Source organism: Onychostoma macrolepis, chromosome 03, assembly GCF_012432095.1.
Source record: "Onychostoma macrolepis isolate SWU-2019 chromosome 03, ASM1243209v1, whole genome shotgun sequence".
NCBI lineage: Eukaryota > Metazoa > Chordata > Actinopteri > Cypriniformes > Cyprinidae > Onychostoma > Onychostoma macrolepis.
The window spans coordinates 30989558-30996833 of NC_081157.1; the positions used below are offsets into that span (position 1 = coordinate 30989558).

The 7276-nt window shown below is 37.4% G+C and overlaps 1 long non-coding RNA gene across 1 annotated transcript; it reads left to right on the forward strand.

Annotated features, from left to right (window-relative positions):
• The first annotated feature begins 2590 nt into the window (after positions 1-2590).
• LOC131538065 (uncharacterized) lies at positions 2591-6023 on the forward strand. Its single transcript, XR_009270461.1, has 3 exons — positions 2591-2789; positions 3076-3202; positions 5530-6023. It is a non-coding gene; the product is annotated as an uncharacterized LOC131538065 (long non-coding RNA).
• The last annotated feature ends 1253 nt before the right edge of the window (positions 6024-7276 follow it).

Here is a 7276-nt window from a genome sequence, read left to right on the forward strand (position 1 = left end):
CTGTAGTTTTTCACCAGGTTTGCACACACTGCAGGAGGGATTTTGGCCCACCTCCACACAGATCTTCTCTAGATCAGTCAGGTTTCTGGCCTGTCGCTGAGAAACACGGAGTTTGAGCTCCTCCAAAGATTCTCTATTGGGTTTAGGTCTGAGACTGGCTAGGCCACGCCAGAACCTTGATATGCTTCTTACAGAGCCACTCCTTGGTTATCCTGGCTGTGTGCTTCGGTCATTGTCATGTTGGAAGACCCAGCCTCGACCCATCTTCAATGCTCTAACTGAGGGAAGGAGGTTGTTCCCCAAAATCTCGCAATACATGGCCCCGGTCATCCTCTCCTCCATGTGCAGAAAAACACCCCCAAAGCATGATGCTACCACCCCCATGCTTCACAGTAGGGATGGTGTTCTTGGGATGGTACTCATCATTCTTCTTCCTCCAAACACGTTTAGTGGAATTATGACCAAAAGTTCTATTTTGGTCTCATCTGACCACATGACTTTCTCCCATGACTCCTCTGGATCATCCAAATGGTCATTGGTAAACTTAAGTCGGGCCTGGACATGTGCTGGTTTAAGCAGGGGAACCTTCCGTGCCATGCATGATTTCAAACCATGACGTCTTAGTGTATTACCAACAGTAACCTTGGAAACGGTGGTCCCAGCTCTTTTCAGGTCATTGACCAGCTCCTCCCGTGTAGTTCTGGGCTGATTTCTCACCTTTCTTAGGATCATTGAGACCCCACGAGGTGAGATCTTGCATGGAGCCCCAGTCCGAGGGAGATTGACAGTCATGTTTAGCTTCTTCCATTTTCTAATGATTGCTCCAACAGTGGACCTTTTTCACCAAGCTGCTTGGCAATTTCCCGTAGCCCTTTCCAGCCTTGTGGAGGTGTACAATTTTGTCTCTAGTGTCTTTGGACAGCTCTTTGGTCTTGGCCATGTTAGTAGTTGGATTCTTACTGATTGTATGGGGTGGACAGGTGTCTTTATGCAGCTAACGACCTCAAACAGGTGCATCTAATTTAGGATAATAAATGGAGTGGAGGTGGACATTTTAAAGGCAGACTAACAGGTCTTTGAGGGTCAGAATTCTAGCTGATAGACAGGTGTTCAAATACTTATTTGCAGCTGTATCATACAAATAAATAGTTAAAAATCATACATTGTGATTTCTGGATTTTTTTTTAGATTATGTCTCTCACAGTGGACATGCACCTACGATGACAATTTCAGACCCTCCATGATTTCTAAGTGGGAGAACTTGCAAAATAGCAGGGTGTTCAAATACTTATTTTCCTCACTGTATATATATATATATATTGTTACAGTTATTAATAATAAAGTTTCACTCACTGATTTCAGAAGATTTGCTGTGGTACTTTTATTTGGACATAATAAAATCACTATTATAACATCTGAAATCATATTTTGTAAAGTTTACCACTTCTTACTGAGGTATCAGTTTTGCAATCACACACAGTCAGAAAGTGTCAATTTAGATTAAGGAACATTTTTAAATTATAAGCAAAGTCCATTTGAGGTCAGCCTAAAATTAATAGAAATATTAAAATAATAATAAAATTGAATAAATAACTTTGACAGGCAAAAGGTTTACAACTTTAAAGTATTTTGTTTAAAAATATATATTTTTTGTAATTTTATAATACAGTCTAATTGATTGATTGTGTGTGTACAGTTTTATTTTTTTTTATTTTTAATTGTGGGGACCAAATATTCAGATAAGGAGCAAATAAGGAGTAAAACCTGAATTTTTGACATTTTAGGACTGAGACTTCTGGCCCACAGTCGGGCTGAATGTGGCTAAATGTGCCGTTTCTCAACCAGAATCGGGCCAGATCCACAGATCCAAAACCTAGCCAAATCTGGCAACCATTACTGTGCCAGGCCGGACCTGGCTCAATTCTGGCAAGCCGCTGCCAAGTGAGCCGACACTCAGCCGCATTCGGCCTGATTCCGATGCTGAGATGCTGGTGACCAGCATCACCAGCAAGAACAGGCTGGTAGACCAGCATCACCAGCAAGAACAGGCTGGTAGACCAGCATCACCAGCAAGACCAGTAGACCAGCATCACCAGCAAGACCAGGCTGGTAGACCAGCATCACCAGCAAGAACAGGCTGGTAGACCAGCATCACCAGCAAGACCAGTAGACCAGCATCACCAGCAAGACCAGGCTGGTAGACCAGCATCACCAGCAAGACCAGGCTGGTAGACCAGCATCACCAGCAAGACCAGGCTGGTTGACCAGCATCACCAGCAAGACCAGGCTGGTAGACCAGCATCACCAGCAAGACCAGTAGACCAGCATCACCAGCAAGACCAGGCTGGTAGACCAGCATCACCAGCAAGACCAGGCTGGTAGACCAGCATCACCAGCAAGACCAGGCTGGTTGACCAGCATCACCAGCAAGACCATGCTGGTAGACCAGCATCACCAGCAAGACCATGCTGGTAGACCAGCATGGTCTTGCTGGTCCACCAGCTAAACCAGCATATACCAGCACCAAACCAGCATATACCAGCATAGACCAGCATAAACCAGCATGGGAATTACACTGGTCTATGCTGGTTTTTCCAGCAGGGCACTGGATTTCCAGGCTGGCATACTGTATGGTTTTGCTAGCTTTTAACCCAGTTTTTCATCCTTATTTTACAGAATTTGTTTTGCCTCCCAAAAAATTTTGAGAAATGGTGGATTCGCAGTATGGGTCTACAAGCATCCCAGAAATCTTGAAGGAGTTCTCCAGGCTTCTAGAAAAACTTGGCATGGTAAGAAATAATTTAGATTTTATGGTTTCGTTTACAGAAATTTGAAATGGTTAAATTGTTAGTGGGGTTATGCATATAGACGATAGTATAGTGTATTGACGATAGTCAGAGATATCGCTGAGAGCTGATATTACAGGAGCTGCCCCACATCTTTAAAATTTGAGCACATTGTTTTCTGTGAGTGTACACAGCAGCAGCACCTCTGCCAGAACGTCACTAACATCACTAACATCTTTGATTGTGAGATCAGTTTCACAGCTTGCGCTGTATTATTCTTATGGTTTAGATGCTAAAAGGGAGAGTGCTTTCAAAGTCCTGCCCACTCTGCTTCCCCAATCAATATTCAAGAACGGAGGAAAGGTCTTCAGACCCACAACCAGAATCCTGGAAGTCATTCATTTGACGTACAACCTGTAAGTTTCTATTACTTTTTCTACTCTATACACAGTAGGGTACAATGGGGCTAAAGGCCCACCTTAAGAAAAAATGTGGTATTCACTGCGCTGCGCAATTAAAATGTATAATTGTCAAAAAAAAAAAAAAAGGTTGTATTGAACATTAATGGAGCAACAGATTTTGTGTGAAAATAAATCATTCAAGTTGTTTATTTTGTTTAAAAATCTTATAAATGTATGAGGTGACAAAGGGGGCCTTATACCCCACACACGGGGCACACAGTATTGATACAAATACTTCAGCTAAAATAATGTTTTTTTTTTATAATGTCTAAGTTAATACTTGTTAAAAACAATCACTTTAGCAAAGTTTGTTCTGTTTTCTGCTTAATTAAAAAAAAAAAGAAAAGAAAAAAGGTGGTCAATAAATATAGGCCTACTGTCATTAAAATATGTTAATATAAAAAATATATTTTAAAATACAGAAATAAAGTCATTTTAATAAGTAAAGATTCTGAAAGTATTGAAGGAGATTCAATAATAATTGAAAATATATTTACAGTAGTAGGCTAAAAACAAATTATATTTTATTATATGATAAATATCCTGTTTTTAAATATGATGGTTTAATTTTAAACATTGTGATTATCTTTAATATGGACACATACATAATATATATGATATTTATAACAACATAATATATGATATTTACCATCTGAATCTAACCATGTCATGTGAAAAAATGGAAAAGTCAGCCATCTATTAATTATCATGTTAATTACTGCGCCTTTAGCCCCAACAGCAGGGGCGCGTTTTACCCCAAATACATACTTTTACACATTCTTTCTTTATTTAAAAACTGTTGCTTTAATTATCTTAAGCAAAACTGAAAATCATAAAGAAGGCCTTTGTCTCAAAATATATGTATTATTTTTAGCGATTCTCATTTGCTACTTAAATCTACAACATTTGAAAAAACATAAAATATAAGATCAAGTAAGCACAGAATCAAATTTGCACTGCTCCGTGCGATCGCGTCAAAGATCAGACAAATAAAATCGTGCATGTTGAAAAGCGAATGTTTTGCAAAGTGCTACGCCACGTTTTTGTGCCATCTAGTGGTTTAGATGAAAATAATATCAAAGGTGCCTTTGACCCCGTTGTACCCTATTGTGCAAAAGTTTTAGGCCACTAGTATTTTCAACAGTTAAAAATGGTTTTAAGTCAGTTATTTCTATCTTTTGCTGTAGTGTGTCAGTAGGAAATATCAGTTTACATTTCCAAACATTCATTTTGTCATTAATTGAATTAATCCAGTGAATGTCTGACAACAGCCAGTGCTCCACACAGATCGGATCTGATCATCATCAAGTCTGTCTGGAATGACATGAAGAAACTGAGACAGACTAAATCCAAAAGAACTGTGGCAACATCTCCAAGACGCTTCAAGAAACCTACCTGCAAACCTACAGTACTGTTAAAAGTTTTAGACACTTGTGAAAAAATGCTGTAAAATGAGGATGCTGTCAAAAATAATGTCATAAATAGATTTTCTTTATCAATTAACTTCTATTAACTAAATGAAATCAACATTTGGTGTGACCATCCTTTAAATTTAAAGCAGCTTTTGCCCTCGGTGCACTTGAGCAGAGTTTCTCAGGAGCTTTGCAGGAGGTTTCTTGAAGCATTTTGGAGATGTTGCCACAGTTGTTCTGGATTTAGTCTGTCTCAGTTTATTCTGTTTCTTCATGTCATTCCAGACAGACTGGATGATGACCAGATCAGATCAAACAAAAATGTCACTGGATTATTACAATTAATTGCAAAATTAATGTTTGGAAATGTAAACTGATATTTCCTACTGACACATTACAGCAAAAGATAGAAATAACTGACTTAAAACCATTTTTTTATTTAGCTGGCTAAAATACTAGTGGCCTAAAACTTTTGCACAGTACTATATATATAGTATATATATATAGTACTGTGTATATATCAACCAACATGGCATAAATTATGGGGTATTTAAAGCCCCAGTATATATATATATATATATATATATATATACTGGGGCTTTAAATACCCCATAATTTATGCCATGTTGGTTGGATGAAATTTAGGTAGACAACCAAGAAGTGCCAGTAAGCAGAAAGAAACCTAAATCAGTAACACAATAAATATTTAGTTTGAGCAACCTTTACCAGATCCAGTTCACAGGAAAACTCAGATGGTTTGGCTGATTTCCATAAAATACACTTGAATGTTATTTATTTAAGTCAACTTAAATGTTACAACTTGTAAAAATGTAAGTTATGTTGCAAGACTAAGTGTCGTGTAATTAACAGGTGGGGACCAACACGGTGATGCATTCCTGTACATTCTGTGCCTTGGTGATGAGACAGCGACATCCCACACCTTCGCCATTGTTTCAGGCCATGCCATTGAAACAGACTTGTTGCTTGAGGCTGTTTATCTTTTTCAAGTCCTTTTTTTGTGCTTGATGTTAGCTACACTAACATCTTCCTTCCTGGGAATTTCTCCAGCATGCAGTATATCATATTGATGGACATGAGTCTTCATGTGTGAGGTATTTGAGGGCAACAGTTTTTTCTGGCCACTTGTAATGTTTTAATTTTTTGTCACATGTATTGTCTGTTGTAGGTCTCTTTGTTTGGCTTAGGTTTAATGGCACAATGTTTGGACTGATTCTCATGTGGCAATAATCAATTTTATAGTGTTATGATGTTGCAATGTTGACAAAGAATAGGAATCTACAGTACCTAGTTTACAAAGTTTTGTTTTTTTCTACAAAAAACATTTTATTTGTGTCTGTAGGGATTGGGTGTAATGTGTAACAGTATAGCGCCCATTCAAAAAAATCTTTAAAAAGAAATGTGAAAACTCATTAAATTGATATTTACAGTTGCATTTTTTCTGTTGTGTAATTGTATTACAGAAAAATAATAATTTTACATTTCTTTGTGATTGTTATTTATTATTAGTAGTAATATTGGTAAATAAAAACGTTGCAAGGCAATGAGACAACAAATAACCCAATGTTTGGGTAATGTTTAACCCAGCAACACAGTTAACCTGACCCACTGGTTGGGTTAAATAAACAACCCAGCATTCTGGGTCAAATGGCTCAACCCAGCACTTGGGTCAAAACAACCCAGCGCGTGTTCTGTCCCATAGTTACCCAGCGGCTGGGTTAAGGTTGGGTTATTTTTTAACCCAGCCTTTTTAGAGTGTACTTGTTAAAAATGTGTAAACTATCAATCAGGTGACAGAAGTTTTTTTTTTTTTTTTTAGCAAAGTTTTGATTGTGTTGATAGAGGCTTGTGTAAAAAAATATAATAGGCTTTATAATGTTTAATGCAAAAACATTTCTTCACTTTTCTCTGTTCACAGAGGGTTTCTAGCTAGTAGAAGTTTTTAAAAAGTTAATTGTGGAACTTGTAAAGGTTCTTGTGTTCTGGTTCTACAAAGCTTTATTTTAGGTATATTTTGAATAATAGTTTATTACTTTAGGCTGATGATACACTGGGCAACTTTTTGAGCAATGTTGCTGGGAAACTTTGGTTAATGTTGCTGTCAGCGGGCAACAAGGGGAGACACAGGGCTCACGACCAATCTTAAGTATCCAGATAGAAATTTGTTACCCATTCTCAGTGGGAAAGTGCCTAAGCACAATGCTGCACTAATATTTGAAAATATCTCATTGGGATTACTCTAGAAATTCAAAAGAGCAATAAAAAGAGAATAATAAGTATACTGTATAAAAAACAGTGGCTCCATATTCACAGTTGTGGTATGACTGTAAATAAATAAAGACATTATTATATTCATCAGTCTCTAAAAACCCTAGGGAAGCCATGGATCAAAAGAGGATCATTCAGGACTAAAGCTTCCGCTTTATTATGGATGATACTTTGTCTTAATATATATTGGTGTATTTTATGTGTGTGTGCATATAACCATATATCCTTAAAGTATATTATTTCCTAAAGTATATATATGATTGTGCTGAGAGATTTCCATAAGCACGCATTTATTTAAATAGTAATTTTTTAGGAGTAATGCATCTCCAGT